The sequence below is a fragment of the Stegastes partitus genome, unplaced genomic scaffold, assembly GCF_000690725.1.
Source record: "Stegastes partitus isolate 25-593 unplaced genomic scaffold, Stegastes_partitus-1.0.2 Scaffold1816, whole genome shotgun sequence".
Lineage (NCBI taxonomy): Eukaryota > Metazoa > Chordata > Actinopteri > Pomacentridae > Stegastes > Stegastes partitus.
Window position 1 is genome coordinate 73,049 of NW_007579547.1, and position 21,359 is coordinate 94,407.

General features: G+C 46.1%; 1 protein-coding gene across 1 annotated transcript in view; it reads right to left on the reverse strand.

The window, feature by feature from the left end:
* Positions 1–21,359, reverse strand: part of LOC103372729 (oocyte zinc finger protein XlCOF19-like) — a gene marked incomplete at its 3' end in the record, with an annotated part of 105,510 nt that overhangs the window by 42,130 nt on the left and 42,021 nt on the right. The gene's annotated exons all lie outside the window — the stretch shown is intronic.

Here is a 21,359-nt window from a genome sequence, read left to right on the forward strand (position 1 = left end):
TAATTTTAGTTTGAAATAAACTTGTGTACATTAGTCAAAAAAAGCTGTACGCACCAGATTTAGCAGAAAGAATTTTTATTTGCAGTCCTATTTATTTACATTGCTTTCTGTTTTTTTGTTTGTTTGTTTTTTTGTTTACAAAAAATCATATTATTGTATCAAGCATTGTTTGCATTGGAAGGCATTTAATGGTGTGAATCAACGTTAAAGTTGGTGAAATTGCTGCCGTTATTGCATTATTGCTTTATTTCCTTTATGTTTACATTTGACATACCGTGGAACCCCACAGCCACGTAGCGTCATGTGGGCGTAGTTTGTAGGGGCGTGGTTTGTAGCGGCTGTGCCTTGGCTCCGGCTGCAGTCAGACCCTTCTCGGTTAGTGACCATCGGCTGTACACTACTTTTTACGGTGCATTGTGGGATATTTTGAGTGCACTATACTGTGGATGAAATTTACCACTCAGAATTCGAACAACACTACAAAATGGCGTGCACCCTATATAGTGCACTATGTAGGGCACAGGGAGTGATTTCGGACACAGCTAATGAGTCGATAAAATCAGGACTCTAGCTGCATTATTTCTCCAGTTCTGACTCTTCAGACATCGTTCCACAGATTGGCACCAAGAAAACCACAGAAACCACCATGACGGCCTTCTGTCAGAACTCTGAACTCAAAGCTACAACAGCTGACATGTGACATGCTTCACTGAATAACACACATGTGTATAGAAAGACATCTGACCAGTGAGAGATGGTCAGGTGTGGACTGGATCGACCACTAGAACGGTCTCAGTGCTCTTCAGGGTTCCACTGGTTGATTTCAGACATTCCAGCTGAGTTTAGTCTCAGATGTTCTTAAGCTGCTTCAAACGCTGTGACTTCTGAGTTCATATCTCACATTATTTCTCTTTTTACTTAACTCCAGTGTGTTTATTCTTTGTTATCAGTGTTCATGTAATGTTCAGTTTTCAGCCTTTAAATGACTCAGAACTAGTTTCTGAAATGTTGTGGATTGATGAATAAATATTGTAAAGATGTCAGTGTAACAGGATCAGTCATGTAACAGCAGTTTCATATTAAATATATATGTATTGTTTTATTAGTTATACATATTGTATTATATATANACTTGAGGCAAGGAGTCTCCACCGACCCGGAGAGGGCAAGCCACCTTTTTCCGTTCGAGAACCATGGCCTCGGATTTGGAGGTGCTGATCCTCATCCCGCTTTCGGCTGCAAACTGCCCCAGTGCACGCTGAAGGTCCTGGTTTGATGAAGCCAACAGAACAACATCATCTGCAAACAGCAGAGATGAAATTCTGTGGTTCCCAAACCGAACCCCTTCCTCCCCCTGGCTGCACTGAGAAATTCTGTCCATAAAAATAATGAACGGAACCGGTGACAAAGGGCAACCCTGGCGGAGGCCAACGCGCACTGAGAACAGGTCTGACTTACAACCGGCAATGCGAGCCATGCTTCTGCTGCGGTCGTACAGGGAACGGGCAGCCTTTAACAGAGGGCCCTGGACCCCATACTCCTGAAGCACCCCCCACAGGATGCCACGAGGAACACGGTTGAATGCCTTCTCCAGATCCACAAAACACATGTGGACTGGTAGGGCGAACTCCCATGAGCCCTCGAGCACCCGATGGAGGGTATAGAGCTGGTCCAGTGTGCTGCAACTGGGACGAAAACCAGACTGCTCCTCCTGAATCCGAGATTCACGATCGGTCGGATCCTCCTCTCCAGTACCCTGGAATCGACCTTAGCGGGGAGGCTGAGGAGTGTGATCCGTCTGTTGGAACACACCCTCCGGTCCCCCTTCTTAAACAGAGGGACCACCACCCCGGTCTGCAAATCCAGAGGCACTGTCCCGACCGCCATGTGATGTTGCAGAGACGTGTCAACCAGGACAGTCCCACAACATCCAGAGTCTTGAGGTATTCAGGATGGGTCTCATCCACCCCCGGAGCTCTGCCACCGAGGAACTTTCTAACCACCTCGGTGACTTCAGCCCGGGTGATGGACGAGTCCGCCTCTGAGTCCACAGTCTCTGCTTCCTCTTCGGAAGACGTGACAGCGGGATTGAGGAGACCCTCGAAGTATTCCTTCCACCGCCCAACGACCTCCCCAGTCGAGGTCAGGAGGTCCCCACCTGCACTGTAAACATTGTTGGTGGAGAGCTGCTGTCCCCTCCTGAGGCGCCAGACAGTTTGCCAGAATTTCTTCGAGGCTGACCAATAGTCCTCCTCCATGGCCTCCCCGAACTCCTCCCAGACCCGAGTTTTTGCCTCTGCGACCACACGAGCTGCCGCGTGCTTGGCCTGCCGGTACCTGTCAGCTGCCTCAGGAGTCCCACAAGCCAAAATTGACAGGTAAGACTCCTTCTTCAGCTTGACGGCATCCCTTACTTCCAGCTGCCACCACCGGGTTCGGGGATTGCTGCCGCGACAGGCACCAGAGACCTTACGACCACAACTACGAGCGGCCGCAGCAACGATGGAGGAGGAAAACATGGACCACTCAGCCTCCATGTCTCCAGCCTCCCCCGGAATCTGGGAGAAGCTCTCCCAGAGGTGGGAGTTGAAAACCCTGCTGACAGAGGGTTCCGTCCGACATTCCCAACAGAACCTCACAGTATGCTTAGGCCTGCCAAGTCTGACCAGCTTCTTCCCCTGCCAGCGGATCCAACTCACCACCAGGTGGTGATTGGTGGACAGCTCGGCCCCTCTCGTTACCCGAGTGTTCGAGACACACGGCCGGAGGTCTGATGATACAACTACAAAGTCGATCATCGAACTCCGGCCAAGGGTGTCCTGGTGCCACGTGCACATGTGGACACCCTTGTGCTCGAACATAGTGTTCGTGATGGACAAACTGTGACTAGCACAGAAGTCCAACAACAGAACACCACTCGGGTTCAGATCGGGGAGGCCGTTCCTCCCGATCACCGCTCTCCAAGTCTCGCTGTCGTTGCCCACGTGGGCGTTGAAGTCCCCCAGTAGAACAAGTGGAGGTGAGGCTGACTATATCTAGCCGATATTGCTCAACCTCCCGCACAATCTCACACTCCTTCCCTCCCAGCGAGGTGACATTCCACGTCCCAACAACCAGAGGCTGTGTATGCGGACCAGGCTGTCGAGGCAACCCCTCTTGACCGCCACCCAGTCCTCTCTGCACCCGACCCCTATGACTCCCTCTGCAGGTGGTGAGTCCACAGGAGGGCGCCATCAAAATTGTGTATGTGAATTATTTTGTCTGAATTTAGCCCATCTAAATTTCAATAAGTCAAAATTTCAGCTGTAAAAATTCGAAGCCATGAAAATTCGACAGGTGCTCAAATTCGACAGGTTCAAAATTCGCTGTGAAAAATTCACTTTTCACATCCGGGGACTTAGACATAAACAGTCGATTCTGGCCGAAGTCAATCCAACACCCAGCCAATCAAACTACGCTCTGGTCATGTGACACGCACGGGTGAACACAGAGGACGACGGTCATTAGCCATGGTGGCAACCAGCGGTAACGGCGGCGCTTCAGTGTGTATGTTAACCCTTTATTTGCCTTCTGTGTCATTTGTTTTTTGAGAGTCAATAACCAGTAATGCAGGACACGTTTCTTTTTGGATAATATCTCTGAGGAGCTTTTAACAATTTGTAATGGTTACAATTTAGCTAGCGCAGCTAAAGTTGTGCCAGCCTTAAGCGAAAGTTTATTGTACCGAGTACAGAGGCACTAAATGTGAATTTATGTCAAGGTCTGACTGAGCAGAAACAGTAAGAACGCCACACTGACAGCATGTTCAGCACCTGGGTACCTGAGTAACAATTTTACAAGCACACAAATGGATATGTAGGCGATGTGTGATGGATGCGCCAGAAAATGCATTATTATCATTATATGGTTTTACATGGCCAGCATCTATTACTGTCCGTTTTCAATATTTCTACCTCCATCGAGGTTATGTTTCAGCCTGTGTTTATCTGTTTGTATGTTGTTAGCAAGATACCTCAAAAAATTAAGAACAGATTTTCATGAAATTTTCATTAAATGTTGATAATACCGCAATGAACAGGTGATTAAATTTTGATAATGCTCCTTCTTACCGTCTGGTTATTTTCTCATAAACCAATAAATGCTGTTCTGTCACAGTTGTGCAGAATGCGGTCATTGCGCCGTTTGTCCACTAGATGGAGCTCTGACTCCATTCAATCCTCAGTCCTCAGTGCTGGCTTCTCAGCAGAGCAGGAGGAAGCTGCAGCCAGGCAGCATTACAGGAGCGGGCTGAGCAGAGCTACTGACGGATCAGTTCAGAACCACGTTGTGACATTAACAATGACTCAACATGTCTCCTGTCAAAATGTTTGAGAGTACAGAACGACCGTTCATCACTCCGTCAGCTTGTTATTAATCATGTCAATGTTAATTCAAATGCTAAAGGTATGTTTGATTCTCCATGAATCTAATAGTGTAGATAAAATGAATGCAGGACTTTAACATTGGCTGGAAATCACAATACGGTGGAAACAAGCTGCTGGGTGGAGGTCTGCGCTCTCAGAGGGCTTTTCTAGTTCCTATTATTTCTGTCTTCTGCATAATGTCACATCAAACAGAATTATCAGGTTTTCCAAAACCACCACTAGTGATGTTTGATCAAAGAAAATAAATAAGACTGCAAAACTGATATGCAATATAAGGATGTTAGAAGTGGGAAAAACAATGTCTTTCTTGTGCTTAGTTTTTCAATACAGGTACTTCCTCAGCCCATTATATGGCCATGTGAGAATGATGATCCTATAAACAATTTGTGTCAGGGGTTAAACTAATCTTTTATTTAGTGTAAACTGTGAGTGCTGGAGTTAGTTATTTATTTGGATGATTAGTAAAGTGGGATTTTTTATATATTTTTTTGCTTTGCTGTAGCCATTTACTCAATCCATTTTAATCCACTCCACAGCAGCACCACCTGAACTGACCTGAACTGAGTCAAATCCTGACAGAGTGACATCCTGGCCAGTATTTTCACTTGCCAGACAGGATTTGGTTTTGTGTGAGAGTGACATCCTGGCCTGTACTTGAACTTGCCAGACAAGATTTGTTATACTGTATGTAGGTATATAATTAGTTCAACTTGACTGAAAAAAAATCAAATGCACTGTTGGAATCCCTTCCTTACCTGTTCTACCAACTTATCTGACTAGTTATCTGGTTTAAGTATTTGTGTTTCTGGCATACATTTAATGTATCTGAAATTAAAAATATTCCGATGATCAATGTATGCAATTAAAGCAGGAGATAGAAATGAACTGGACTGTACTGATTTTATTTTCTCATTGGTGAATGGATAAAAGTGCTTTGCAATGTTACAGAACAGCCAATCTCAGCTTTGTGTGTATATATACATGTGATCATCTGCATGAAAACAGTCGCACTGCACCTTGACACAATGGGCTATTATGTGTAAACAAAAGCAGCATGTTGCTACCACATGACGCAAATCATGGGACAGGATTGACTGGCAATGATACATTGCTCATGGCGCCTGCGCACAAGTGATTTTTGCAGCTTCTTTCTGGTGTTACTGCTCATGCACGCTAACTGTATTTGACACTGATATGGAACGTGACATTACTATGGTCTGTAATAATATATGTTACCGACATTTAGGAAACAACTAAATCAATCAGATCTTGGCTGTGTTTCATTTGTGTCCATCACATTGTCACCCTTTTGAATGTTTCTCTTAGTCTTGTGCCATCGTTGTCTGACAGCAATGTTAAGAAGATGCTCCATCCTCCAACGGCTCCAAAACTGTTCTGTCAGATACTGCACTTGACACCCTCTTTTTCCGCTGTATTAATCCTGTTGGACAAACTTGCGTGGGGGTAGTAGTGCAGTGGTGGCCTTCGTGGGAGACACACGAGATTTCCCCATAATTAGAGCACAGTGAACATCTCTATCTTCATTCCTAAGTCTCATATAAGAACATTGTCCGTATCCAGTAGTGCTCGCATCTGAAAAATGATGCAGTTCTCTTTACACCACCCTTCCAAAGTTGCCAGGCACATAACATCTGCTTATTTGTATTTTCTCCAGATTGGCAAGAGCATTTCTCCAGCACTTCCACTGTGGCCTCAGATGATCTGGCAGAAGGATGTCCCAGCTTGTGCCTTGGCAACACATTTCTTGGAGGATTCTTTTCCCACTGAGAAGATAGGGGGAGATAAATCCCAGAGGATTGTATACGGATGCAACAGTGGGCAATATTCCATGCCATGTGGCAGGTTGATCTTTTAGTGTGATGTTGAAAGTGATACAGTCACTTTCTATGTTCCAATGGATACTTAATGCTCTCTCTGTTTGTATCTCACTGAAAGCAAGGTCTTTAGTTTTGATATCAGTTGCATGTTCTGATGCTGGTATGCTGCTCAAAACAGCAACGTTATTTGATATGAATTTGTGGAGTCGCAGACCACCCTTATGACACAGTTAACGTGCCTCTTGTGCCATCTGTGTGGCCCTTTCCACTGTTTCTGCACTTGTGATTCCATCCTCCACGTAGACGTCTCTGGCAGTGAACTGTGCTCCTAATGGATATGCAAGGCTGTTCTCTCTAGCAAGATGGTTTAGCCCATAGTTTGCACATCCTTGGGAAGACACTGCACCAAAGAGGTGTGCTGTCATTCTGTACTCCTGTGGTGGCATGCTTAGGTCTCCATTTTTCCACCATAAGAAGCGGAGGTAGTTTCGATCCTTTTCTTCAACTTGAAATTGGTGAAACATCTTTTCAATGTCACACATTATGTTGTGGCCCAAGGACGTGGGTTTGGACCCAAAACGAGAAGGAGATGGGGTTAAAAGGAAAAAACAGGTTTATTTGAGGGAATCCGAGGAGTGTGGGACACTAGGAGGCAGGTGAGGGATCCGGGGCGGGTGCGCTGGTTGCAGCGGAGGGATAGGAGGGTGATTTCCAGTGCAGGTGCTCATGGAGGGGGAAATATGACTCTTGTTTCCGCGGAAGGTAAAGGCTGGCTTGGGGGACCGAACGGCTGGATGCTTGGACTGATGGAGGGGACGCTGGGAAACAAGGAGAGACAACAAAAGGTTACTCGTGAGCTCAAGATAACTTAGCGTAAACTGCATAGACTCAGTAGATACGGCTAAGCGGCCTGAATGTACCACTCGTGGAGATGGCAATCATCTGGCACTGGAGCCCAGGTTAACATGGCTTTAACCAGTGTGCTGATGAGGCAATGAGCTGCAGCTGTGCCAGCAAGGGAACGTCCTCCTCCAACCAGCCCGCCCAACCTGAAAATGAACCACACAGCCAGCCGAACACACAAGGACAACAATGGGGATCCAAAACAAAACACACAAAACAAGTCCATAATCACCACATATTAAAGCTATTTGATGCTGTCAAAAGCGTACAAGGACGCCTGCCATGTTGTTGATTATGTCTGGTCCGGATAGAAGGTGATTGCTAAGGCTGGTTCCTTTATGTTTGGCGGAGCAGTCAAAGGCGACATGCAGTTTGTCTGGCTTCTTTGAATGATATATGCCATGATGTGGTATATACCATTTTTTTTACCTGAAAGTCAGTCATCCTTAACTTCCTCTTCATCGCCTCTCTTGATGATGTCCTTAATGTACTTAACATAATTGTCTTTGTATCTTGCATTTCTGGAGAGTTTTCTCTTAAGGTGGCTGAGTCTGACTTCTGCTAGCTGTCTGGTATCAGATATGTGTATTCTCTCTTTGAATGGCAATGGCATATATTAATGTCCCCTTTAATTTTTTTATGGCTGTCTTGAGTTTCTCTAGGAAGAAGAGATCCTCTTGAGACATGGTTTTGTCATTTCCACCTACTTCTTTGAAGTCACTTTCTAATACACGAAGTGCTTTCAGGGGAGTTACTGGAGGTATTTCCTTTACCACACAATGACAGAGGCTGTTCATGGTACCTGTTTGGAGGCAAGATGCTACACTGCCAACTATGCTCCACCCTAAGTCGGTTTGGACAGCGTAAGGTTCATTATCTTTGCCTAGTATAACCTGTCTAGGCGCTAAAACTCTGGAACAGTTATAACCAATCAAGAGACCTACTTCACAACTGAGGAGAGGTGGGACTTCATCTATGATTGTGGACAGGTGATTCCAGTACCTGGCTGTTTTGCAGGTTGGTATGTGGTCATGATTCACAGATATACAATCCTTCGTATACACAGGTGGGAGGTCAGTGTGTTGTGGAGCTGTATCCTGACCAGACACCCTTTCACTGTTTACAACTGCGTTCTCTCCCATCATAGTGGTTAGTTTCAGTGTCACTGGACAAGCGTCCACTTGCAGCTCACGGCTAACCTCTTGATTGACAAAAGCAGTATCACTTTGTGTGTTTAACAAGGCATAGACAAGTTTCTTTTTGTATGGGTTTGCAGCAGATGACAACCATACTGGAACAATCATTGATGTACTTCCAGCTTGTCCTTCCCATATATAGAAATGCTAACAAGTTAAGAGAGTGTTTTTAGACTTTCATATTTCCAGGGCTCCAGACTGCGACCAAAATGTTCTCAAAATAGCAAGGAAAAAAGATTGTCTCTTGCAAAAAAAACAACAACAAAAAAAAGGTTAAAAATGATTTATTACCAACTTGTTGCGGCAAAAGTTGCCTTTATTGATCTGCGCTGGTATAACCTCTGTGACAGGGCTACTGGTCCAGCTCTCCGTTTCTAGGGTCAGGTTCTACTTGTCCACAGGCCCTTGACCTACAAGGATTCTGTAGAACTGCTTAAGCTGGTGTTAAGGAAACTTGCTTAGCTTCTAACTGCCTTAATCCAGACGCCAACCCCGCTTCTTCTAATAGTTGACTCAACTAAGTGGCCTCAGTAGACAAATCAGTCTTGTAGACACGCCTGTTAGTGGCAACTTTCCTCTTAAATGGATCGAGCACTTGGTAAATTGCTAGGTTAAAATTTAGAGGTTTGGCACAACTAACCCCAGGGAAATGTTTAAAAATACTGTTTTACTCATGACTTAGAATAACCATTAAGAACCACTATCAAGATCGTATCCATACAATTAACTAACTTTTCACTGCTATCAGATACTGTATATGACTTAATGAAATTTCAAAACAAATAAACTTTAAATGCAGGAGCAGATATTTATTGCAAAACTTTACTCTTGATTATTCATTCAAAATGTTCCAAAATATGTCTGTGAAGATTCTCAGTCATCCAGGTCATGGTTATTCTGGTAGATTAATCGTAGCAACTGGACTTGCTTGAGTTCCTTGAAGACGTTTCACCTCTCATCCAAAAGGCTTCATCAGTTCTAATTACGTGGTGTATGCAGTCCAGTGCTGCCAGGAATGCTAAGACCTGTACATCGGGGAGACTAAACAACCGCTCCACAAGCACATGTCTCAGCACAGAAGAGCCACCTCCTCAGGACAGGACTCAGCAGTCCACCTGCATCTCAAGGACAAAGGACACTCATTCGAAGACAACAACATACAGATTTTGGCCAGGGAGGACAGATGGTTTGAGCCATCTATGTCAAACTGGAAAGACCATCCCTCAACAGAGGTGGAGGTCTGAGGCATCATCTCTCACCTGTTTACAGTTCAGTCTGAAGATCTCCCCCCAGGAAGATGAAACTACATTCACACCAAGCCACAAAAGACCCTAACAAACCCCTTTGTGGCAGGGGAAACATGAATGACCCATATAACGAGGGGGAAGAGCAACAAACCTCCAGATGAAACCGAAACTCAGGTGTTAATGGATCCTTTAGGCTATAAGTATCTAGAACTCCCAACTTGTCAGTCCGAACTAATGAAGCCTCTTGGATGGGAGGTGGAACGTCTTCAAGGAACTCAAGCAAGTCCAGTTGCTACAATTAATCTCCCAGAATTCCAAAATATGATTAAACCAATTGATTCGAGATAAAATTATAGAACTGAGCTTTTCTAAAATAGTAACCTAATAAGTATTTTGGGGAGCGGGAGAGCCGAACAGCTAGGCCTTGACTGGTTAACTCAGCCCTGCTCAGACCTGAGCCTGGAGGAGTCCTCTTCCAGTGACACAGCCACCCAGTACAGAGTCCTGATCCCCAGAGAAGAAAGAACTAACAGACGGTCTTTATTGAAACAGCAGAAACTGCAACCTAGTTTGACATATTTTTAAATATTTGTGGGTGTGTATCAGCTGCTACTAGTAAAACCAATTGTGTGTTGCTTCAAAACATAACACCTTTGCTGGGGCTCATCCTTGTCAAAGTCATTATTAAACAAGTTGCAAATGTTTATCTATTTAATAGTGATGGGTCTGGCAACTCCAATGCGTCGGTGCCATAGACTGTATAAAAGATGGACGTAGCTACCGTGACGTCACCCGTTGGTTTCTGCACTGAGAAAATGAAGCCAGGGTTTTGCTACTTCCTGGTTGACATCTTGGATTTTTGGAGCCAGTGACGCAAAAATCGTCGGAGGGGGGCGGAGCCATAAGAGCAGCGATTGGTCAGACGGATTGAGAGGCGGGCCCTCTCTGCCCGCCCACATTTACCGCTTTCTGTTCGCTTCCTCTGCATCGTCGCTGCCGACTGTCAATCAAGCCAGCCACGCCCCTTGCTCCGCAAAATTTTGACGATTTTTAAAAAAAAATCAGTATTGATTTCAGATTGGCCACCTGATCTCTGGACTTGACCATGAAAACTAATAACAAAAAAATCCTGAGCTGGAGGAATGCAGTATTTCGTGATCTGTGATCTCTTCTTTTCAATTCATTTCTATGGGAGCCAGGGCTTTGTGGAGCCAGGACTCACAGACGTAGTGATATTGCAGGTTTTTGACACTTCCGGGTTGGCTTCATTTTTCAGGGCAGGTTGCTACGTCCATCTTTTATACAGTCTATGGTTGGCGCATGTGTCGAGCTCATGGAGCAAATCCCCATGTCAGAGCGCGTATTACTTGAAGAAAGTCACGGGACTGATACAGCTGCTGTTTTACCTGTCACTGAGGCACCAAACTGTGTTTGTACGGAAGCGCATCTGTCAACGGGATACATCTCTGCCAAAACAATCACATATCTTTCGAAGCGCAATTCCAAGCTATTATGGAGCCCGAAAGAAAAAAAAAAGGTTCCTGCCATGTGGGACCATTTGCATTTTATATCATCCATCCATTTTCTATACACCGCTTAATCCTCATNGCAGTTTCATATTAAATATATATGTATTGTTTTATTAGTTATACATATTGTATTATATATATATATAATTTTACTGTTTTTTAGTATTATTTTTAATTAATAGAATTCCACAAAATCTAGCTTGCATTTGGTTTTGGTGTGGAACCTTTCACTTGGGGGTCTTAGTACCCCATGTTCGTTTTTTTTGGTTACCCACCGTACCCCTATAAATGAGTTTTTCCCGCCTTGCCTCTCCCCTTTTGTACATGTATCCGACGGGAGAGGTAAGCGAGACTGTGCTGCTGTTGTCTGTGTGTCAACTGATGTACATAATTTCATTTATAAGTTTATTTTCCCAGTTCTGATATGTTGTTCTGTCATTTAATTTCTGTAGCAGTACAAGCTGAGACTGACAGCGGATTTTGTGGTTGTTTTATCTTCTGTCAAGGTATGTACTGTACTTCCTGTATGTATGAATGGTGAATGTTTCCCGCCTTACGCGGCGCCCTTTTGTACATGTATCCGACGGGAGATCAGTACAAGCTGAGACTGACAGCGGATTTTGTGGTTGTTTTATCGTCTGTCAAGTTTGTCAAGTGTCAATAAACGAGATCGCCTCAAAAAAGATCAGTGTTCGACTCATCACAACGCAGTGCAGACTCCACCGGTTACACTTGGTGCCGTTCGACCCGCTGCATCACCGATCAGCGTCGTCTGATCACCCGGGATACGGCTGCTGTCGCCCGGCTCTCCTCCTCCTCCTCCCCGCTGTGTGGCTGCTGAGACCTGCGCTGCCTCCGAGGTTTGAATGAAGTGTTTCGATCGGACGTTTGAGGAGACACGCACACGGCTTCTGGGGGGTGTATTTCATTTCGTTTTGTTTTACTCTTCTCCCTCACTCACTGAATGGTTTCCTGTGCTGGTGAATTAATACGGCCAGCCGGCGCATTAAAAGGAAATTCGTTTTTTCAAAATAAAAGCTGAGTGAGGTGAAATGATCGGTGAATGTGCATATCAGTTATGTAATAAATTGTAGGTATATATGTGTGTGTGTATATACAGGCCAGCTGGCAGCCTTCCCTGGGCCCGGGACAAGATGATATTAGATGCCCCCCCACTCACCCACATCTCCCCTTTTCTTTGCTCTTCCTCTCCTCACCTGCTCCTCACCTTGCCTCCTCTTATTCTCCTCTATTCTGCTTTCTTTACATCTCTTTGATCCTTCCTGCTCAGAGTGTCCGACTGGGCAGCAAGCCCCTCCCGCTGCACTTTGACGCTCGCTCTCTCAGTCTCATCTGTGGTCTGACTCTGTCCCCCCTGGTAGACCAGCGGGTCTCTCCCGCTCCACCGTGACTCGCTCCCTCTCTCAGTCTCATCCGTGGTCTGACTCTGTCCCCCCTGGTGGACCAGCGGGTCTCTCCCGCTCCACCGTGACTCGCTCCCTCTCTCAGTCTCATCCGTGGTCTGACTCTGTCCCTCTGTTGCGGAGCAGCTGGCCCCTTCCTCCTCATCTCTGCTACCTAACGGCAGGTGGATCTCTCGCCTCGGCCTCTCTGTCTCATCCTCTCTGACGGAGCCACTAAACTCGTCCATTTCAACCCGTGTTTTGTCAGGATTTTTATCATAGCTAATGGATATTAAGAGCTAGCCAAATAACGTCACAAGGCTGACAAACGTTGGCTCCACTTTTTCTTACCTTGCTCTACGTTGACTTTACTAGTTCCAGCTTCGTGTCACCACCTTTTTTTAAAAGTATTTTTTAAGCAAATCTCTAAGGCCTCTATTTTCTTCCTCTCTTTTTCTCTTCTTTTTCCTTTTCTGAGCACCAGACTTCTGCTGAGCCAACATTTTGGCTGAAGTGCAAAATCCGAACTTCCAGTAAAAGGACATCAGATGTTGATCAGAGGCCAAACCATTTTATGTTGGAGGTGGGGGTGGAGGGCAATTCCAAAGATATTAAGGACAGTTCAGACGAAAACAAATTAAAACTTCTACCTCAAATATTGCACTGTTTCTTTCCATTAATAGCCCTTCTTTGGGGGAAAAAAATCCATAATTCAATGAGGGTCCAGTTCTGGGCCCTCCTGCCACTCTGGGCCCCAGACAACAGACCCGTTTTTCCCCCCCTATCAGCGGGCGTGTGTATATATAGTACTATTGCTATTATACTGGGAGAGACCAAGTGTCATTACTATGAACAGAGTGTGATTTACTTATTCAGTCTTTTCTTCTAATGCTCGAGTATCTGATTTAGAGGGTTGTGCTGGAGAAATTATAAAGTGAGTGATTGTGTACTGAAGGGAGCAATAACTCTGATGACCACACATTAATGTTCTCACCTTTATTGGTCGAGTATTTGTTGTACATCAGTGTGTAGTATTTCTTTTTCCCTCTCCCATTAATTTCTGGGACACATTTCATTCTGTTTTTTTATTTCTTTGCACTTGCTGCACTGGGCTCATAGTGAATCTGTGTGTAACTGTTTACTGCTCTAAGGGTTCACACTATGGCTGGTCGTGGACATGACATCACCTGTGGGGTGGGGAGGGGCCAACAGATGGCTTCACTGGGTTTTGGTAGAGGGAGGTCTGTGTTCCCCAGTGTTTTGAACTGCACAGTTGATCAGTCAGTTGTTGATCCACCATTAGCTCCCACTACTAGTGCCACACCACTCTCTCAGTCAACCCCTAAACCTACACAGGTTATCCCTGTGGAATCACTCGGTGACATGATTACTGATTTGGCTAAAAAAAATTGGAGAGGAGATTTCAGCTAACCTTAGTGCCATGCACCAGACTAGCAAGGTCCAGCCTCAGTCTCCTCTGAATCTGTCATCCAGTGATGCTGGTTGTCACAGCTGAAGGTTGTTGTGCAGTCTGACACCAAAGCTCCACCTTATTTCAGGGGTGACCACACTGATGTTTTTTCTGTCCATGAATGGGAAGACATGATGAAATGTTACCTGAATAGGGTTAAGTGTGACACTCACGCTGAAATGTTTGATGTGATAATGTCAAGACTAACAGGCAAAGCCAGAGATGTGGTTAAAGTGTCTCTCCGCAGCCGCCCTGAGCTGAGTGTAACAGACCTGCCCACAGCTGTGTTTGATGTGCTGAAAGGTGCTTTCAGTGAGCTGTCCTTCTCCAATTTGCCCATGAAAGACTTTTACAGCAACATTCCTCATGCTGGTGAGGGTGCCATGGACTATTGGATTCGCCTTAACAAGTCCATTGATGCAGCTGATGAGTGCCTCCGGAGGCAAGGTAGGTCAGTGGAGGATCCCAGTGCTGAAGTGGTCATGATGTTCATTACTCACTGTCCCGACACCAGACTTGCCATGTCTTTCCAACTGAAGCCACCTGAGCAGTGGACTGCAGCTGAGGTTCAGGAGCGTCTGGATAGTCACATGAGAAATGTGAGGAGGACCATGGCCCATTAGCCTCGTGCAGTGGGATTGTCTGCTCACAGTCAGTGCCCTGTGAGTGATTCCCTTCACCCCTTCAGTCCTGGGGTGTCCCACGCTGTCTTAGCAGCATGTCAGCCACAACCCCCTTCTAACATTCTGCCCCCTTTTGCCTCGACCTGCAGTCAGCCTAGGTCAGATGAGTTGATGGTGAGCCCTCACATGCCTGCTCCCTTGCCTCCTGTTGCTGTCACTGACCCAGGTCCTGCTGCTTCTGTCCCACCAACCACTGAGGCCGGTGTTCAGCAGGTTGTCACTATGTTTGATAAAGAGTTGTCATTGTGCAACGCTTCACTGGCAACCCGCCAGAGGGCAGGCAACGATCATTCAGTCAACCGTCAACCAGCCCATCGTCAACCTGGCCATTCCCGTAACCAGCAGCGCCCTGAGCCCTTCACATGCAGAGTCTGTGGTTCCGCTGACCACTCGACCCACGCACACTGCAGACTATACAGACTATGTCTCAACTGCTTCGGCACTGGTCATATTAGGCAAGCGTGCCCACATGCCACTCATTCTGCGGCCATGATGGGTCCTTCTCCCTCTAATGCTGATTTAAACTAGCCCGCCCGTGCGATGAGAGGGGTAGCATGGGCAGTGCTGTTGATGCCCTCACTGTAGACCAAGATTTGCACCTGACTTATGTGAACTGCTGTAGTAATCTTCCTGATGATAATACAGTGATTGTTGTGGGCTCACATAGGGTGGAAGGAGCTAGTGACTTGTTTTATGCTCCAGTTTCCATAGGGGGTCAATGCACTTTGAGAGGGATGCTTGATTCAGGGAGCATGTCATGCACGCTCAGTGTGGAGGCCGAATCCAAGCTCAGAGCTGCTGGTGTTCTCCTGAGTCCTCAGCCCGTGTCTGAGAAGGTAGTTCTTGTTGGCTGTGGAGGCCTTACAACACGACCCAGTTGTATCTATGACCTAGACATTGAGATTAATGGTTCTAAATTTGTCGTTCCTACACTCCTTGTTCCTGGGCAGTGGGATGAGCTTATCATTGGGAGCAATGTCATCAGGCCCATGATACAGAAGATGAAATCTGACAAAAAGTACTGGGAGCTTATCAGTTCCAAGACCTCCGACCCAGACTGTGAGCAGTTCCTCCAGTTGCTCAGTTGCGTTACCCGTTGGTCTGGTCCTGAGCTGCCTAGCAAAGTTGGTACCGTGAGGCTACGGCAGGCTGTCACCCTTACTCCACAGCAGGAGTATTTGGTGTGGGGGAAGTTGCCCGGTGATGCTCCTTTGTCACCTGGAAGCACTGTCATTGTGGAGCCCACGTCCTCCTGTGCAGCCCCTAAAGACATAATTGTCGGACGAGTTGTAGCACCCATGTGGGGTGACCGTTGGGTGCCAATGAAGATCCTTAACCCAACGAAGAGTCCTGTAAGACTTCGTCGAAATGCTAAGGTTGCTGATGTTTTTCCATGTGTTGCTGTGGAGGATCTTCCCATCTCGCTGGGTGTGAGTAGGCCAGAGGCTGATCAGGCTCCTGATCCTGCCTCCAATCTGGATGCTGCATCCACCCAATGTCAGCAGCTGAAAGACTGTGGGTTGGTGGATATCGATCTTGACAGCTGTGAGGTGTCAGATGAATGGAGGCAGAGACTGACTGAACTTGTGCTCACTTACCAAGATGCCTTATCCAAGGACAAACTGGATTGTGGGGAGGCTAAGGACTTTGTTCACCGAATTCACCTTACTGATGATCGACCCTTTCGACTACCCTATCGCCATGTCCCTCCAGCACATTATCATAAACTGAGAGAGGTGCTGTCTGACATGGAGTTAAAAGGTATCATCAGTAAGTCTGTCAGTGAATATGCCTCGCCGCTGGTCCTGGTCTGGAAGAAGACGGGTGAATTGAGGATCTGCACTGACTTCCGTTGGCTCAATGCCAAAACTGTAAAAGATGCTCACCCACTACCCCACCAGGCTGACTGCCTTGCTGCTCTTGGTGGAAATGCCTTCTTCAGCACCATGGACCTCACATCTGGGTTCTACAACATCCCCCTCCATGAGGCTGACAGACGGTACACAGCCTTCACGACACCCTTAGGCTTGTATGAGTACAACCGACTCCCCCAAGGCCTGTGCAACAGTCCGGCATCCTTCATGCGGATGATAATCAGTGTCTTTGGTGATTTGAACTTCTCCAGTCTTCTCTGCTACCTGGATGACCTACTAGTCTTTGCTCCTTCTGAGGAGGAAGCCCTGAAGCGACTGGATGTGGTTTTCTCACGTCTCAGAGCCAGCAACCTGAAGCTTGCACAGAAGAAATGCCACTTTCTTCGCAGATCTGTGAAGTTTCTTGGTCATGTGGTAGACAGCAGTGGTGTCTCAGTCGACCAGGAGAAGGTGGACGCCATCTCAGCTTTCAGGAAGGAAGACCTAATGAATGATGATGGCTGCACCCCATCTCAGCGGAAAATCAAGTCCTTCCTTGGGATGGTGCTTTATTACCAGCANCACTTAGAGACAGACAACCAAGCACACTCACAGTCACACCTACGGACAATTTAGAATCACCAATTAACCTCAACATGTTTTTGGACTGTGGGAGGAAGCCGGAGAACCCGGAGAGAACCCACGCTGCACAGGGAGAACATGCAAACTCCACGCAGAACCGGCAACCTTCTTGCTGCGAGGCAACAGTGCTACCAACTGCGCCACCTTGCAGCCCCATTTTATATCAGCAAATAAGATATTTGTTTTTATTTCATTTTCCTTCCTGTTCCTGGAGAACTTGCATTCAAAAAGAACAAAACAAATGCGTAATTGCCTTAATGCCAAGACATTGGAATAATAGAGTTTTTCTGAGTAAAAATTTATATTTATTAAAAAAACTCCTCCTTGCCTCAAAGACAAGTACATAAGCATCCTCACATCCACAACACTTTCACTTTGATTTTTACATTATGACACATGTTCACATTATTTGTTGACTGTATATTCTAAAGATATGAAATATAGTTTAAACTAAGATTTAAAAAAAATAAATAAACAATATAAAATACAACAACTTATATTCTGTTATTGTATATACCAGGTCAATCAATCAGTAGGTCAGTTGAGCCTGTCAACTAGTTTGCCTGTAAGGATTTTTAAGATCCAGCAGGTGTCACCATTGAGCAACACACTGACAGTACCGACACAGTATCAATACAGTTTGGGTAATGTGCCACAACTCTTCATGAGGCCTCATCTGCCCATCACTACTCTTTAAATACACTTAAAATATTTTATGAAGCACTCATGGAGCAGCAGACAGTTTCTTAAAACTTTATTTACAATCAATATGGAGTTTAAAACAAGTTTAGCATTTCCAATTATCCAACAAAGAATAAATCCCTGTTGAGGAACAAACAGATGACAGATTAAATTCATGACATATGGCTGTAGTTTTTACACAGTTTGACCTGTACAACATTACAGTCTGTGGAGATCAGATTTTAAATAACAAAAGGTGGTTTCTGTTTGGGGTATTTGCTGTCATGTGTGACATTTTCCTGATGAAGAAATGAGATGAATGACATTTAAAGATGTAATGATGGCTGTGGAACGAAACACTATGACTGTCTTGACTGTATCAACTACCTCTNCTCCTTCCTGTGAGAAGGCTTTTGATGAACTGAAAAACGCCCTCCTCAACAGCGTGGTGCTGGCACATCCGGACTTTGATCAGCCTTTCATCCTCTCCACTGATGCATCTCTTGATGGTCTGGGTGCTGTCCTTTCACAGGTGTCTGATGGTGAGGAGAGGGCAAGACCTATTGCTTTTGCGAGCAAATCACTCACTCGCAGTCAAGCCAACTATCCTGCTCACAGACTGGAGTTCCTAACTCTCAAGTGGGCAGTTTGTGACAAGTTCAGCCATTGGCTCAAGGGCCACAGATTCACTGTGTGGTCAGACAACAATCCACTCACGTACATCCTGACCAAACCGAAGCTTGATGCCTGTGAACAGCGTTGGGTTTCCAAGCTGGCTCCGTACTCCTTTGAGATCAAACACATCCCTGGCAGGTTGAATACTGTGGCAGATGCTCTCAGTAGGGACCCGTTTGTGAAGCCTTTAAGGGAGCGGCTGGTGTGTGAGCCTTACTCTGAGCTGTTGGACCAGGCTCATGTTGTTGATGATGGTTGTGTGCAGGACTCCTTCCGCCTCACCTGCCAACCTCAGTCCTTGGGGATTCCTTCTTACCCTGCTGCCGTTGATGGTTCCCTATCTTTGTGTGATGTCTCCTCCTTTCTGTCCTCAGTGGGTGACTGGGACTCTGCTCCTAGGCACCGTGCAGTGTCACTTGCTGACCATCTCACCACCTTGGAACCTCCTGGACATGCCATGTTGCCTTCCTTGTCTCTCGCCGACCTTAAATCGCATCAGCAACAGGATCCTGTCGTCTCAAGGGTTGCCCACTATGTCGATAGGAAGCGCAGGCCCTCCAGACGTGAACGCTGTCATGAGAGTCAGCCTACTCTGAGGGTCCTTAAGCGTGGGACAAGTTGACAATTCTGAACGGCATCCTCTATAGGGTCACAAAGGATCCTTTGACCAAACAGAAGAGGTTTCAGTTTGTTGTACCTGAGTCCCTGAAGGCAGACGCCTTGTCTGGTGTTCATGACAATGCAGGTCACCAAGGTCAGCCCCGCACACTTTCTCTTGCTCGTCAGCGTTTCTTCTGGTATGACATGGAGAGAGATATTCGCAATCATGTGAAATGCTGCCACAGATGTGTCCTCAGTAAAACGCCTGAGCCCTCAGCCAGAGCACCACTGGAGAGCATTAAGACCTCTGCTCCTCTGGAACTCGTGTGTGTTGACTTTTGGTCAGCTGAAGACAGTAACAAGTCTGTGGATGTTCTGGTGGTCACTGATCACTTCACCAAGTTGGCACACGCTTTCCCCTGTCAGGATCAGACTGCCAAGAAGGTAGCCAAAAAGCTGTGGGACAACGTTTTCTGTGTCCAGGGGACAAACTTTGAGAGTGAGTTGATTGCGGAGCTCTTGAAGATGTCAGGGGTTGACAAGTTGCACACCTCGCCTTACCACCCTATGGGGAACGGCGGTACTGAGAGGTTTAACCGCACTCTGGGAAATATGTTGAGGTCTCTTCCCCTCCGTTCCAAGCAGAAATGGCCGCAGATGATCCAGACCATGACCTTTGTATACAATTGCACTGTTCATGAGACCACCGGATTTGCACCTTTCTATTTGATGTTCGGGAGGATCCCTAGGCTGCCAGTTGACCTCCTGTTCAAGAATGTCGTCCACGATGCGAATGTGTGTGACTACGATGTCTGTGCGGTCCCTTTTGGAAGACCTGCGCTGTGCCATGGCGCTGGCCCAGAAGAATTGCACAGCTGAGCAGAGACATCAGTGTGATCAGTACAACAAACGCGTCAAGGGTCAGCCTCTGTCTGTTGGTGACCAGGTGCTGCTGGCAAACAAGGGCATCAGAGGGAAACGGAAGCTTTCTGACAAGTGGGAGCCCAATGTCTACACTGTGGTGGCTGCAAAACCCACTTCACATATCTACCGGATCAGGGATGGGGATGGCCATGAACGGGTCGTTCACCGTAACCTGCTGCTCCAGGTTAACTTCTTGCCCCTAAATGAAGCCTTGGATGATGATGCTGCTTCTGTGCCTGCCTCTGGTGTGACCAATGCCCCTCCTCCGTCTGCTTGGTGTGGCACTGAGATGTCTGAGTTGGACACTGCGGCTGCTACTGTTGGACCTTCCCTTGCTGGCTCCCTCTCGAGTGTTGATGACTGGGATGATGGCCGTACCGCCTCATGGGTTTGTGAGCAGTCCTCCACTGCAGAGTCTCCTGGTCCGGACCGTCCACCGCCTCCTTCTGCTGTGGCCACCCCGGTTGCAGATGTTGCTGCCGCTGTTGCAGACTCCCCTGCGGTCTTTCCCGCTCCCTTCCCCTGCCCTATATCTGCCTGCTTGATTCCACCTCAAGCGTCAGATACAGAAAGCCTGTTCACCTCATGATTTGGCAGAGTTCTTAGACCTGTGTGTCGGCTAATTGAATCCATGACGCAACTTGAGTCCATTCTAGGGGTTGAGCAAAAATCCCAAGCCGTTATTCATGTGTGAATCACATATGTCAATGATTTCTTTTATTTTTTATTCTTTTTCTTTTCTTTGTGTGGCGTGTTCTTTGGCCTCTCTTTATGCTGTTTTGGTAAAGTACTGTTGCATAGACTCCAATTTCTGGTACCCACATTGTTTTTGGCCTGAATATATGTGGAGTATAAGGCACCTAATTTTGTCCAAGGAGTGTTTTGAGTTTTTGCTGGGCGCCAGGCAGAACTCTAACTCTCTTATCCTTTTGTTAGGAAGTGTGTGTCACTGACTAATTCTGCTTTGTTGTGTATTTTTGTTGTGGCCAGAAGTTTTAAATGTGTGTTGTTATGCTTCCCAGAATTTTGTGTAATTCTAGGGGGGTGAGTGTAACAGGATCAGTCATGTAGCAGCAGTTTCATATTAAATATATATGTATTGTTTTACTAGTTATACATATTGTATTTTTTATATATATACACTACTGGTCAAAAGTTTTAGAACACCACACTTTTTCCAATTTTTTATTGAAAATTATTCAGTGTATTGTGTCATTGCATTCTGAAATGAAAGCATAGAACAAACAAGCAATTTTAGTTGAAAAATAAATCATAGAATCAATTTACAGA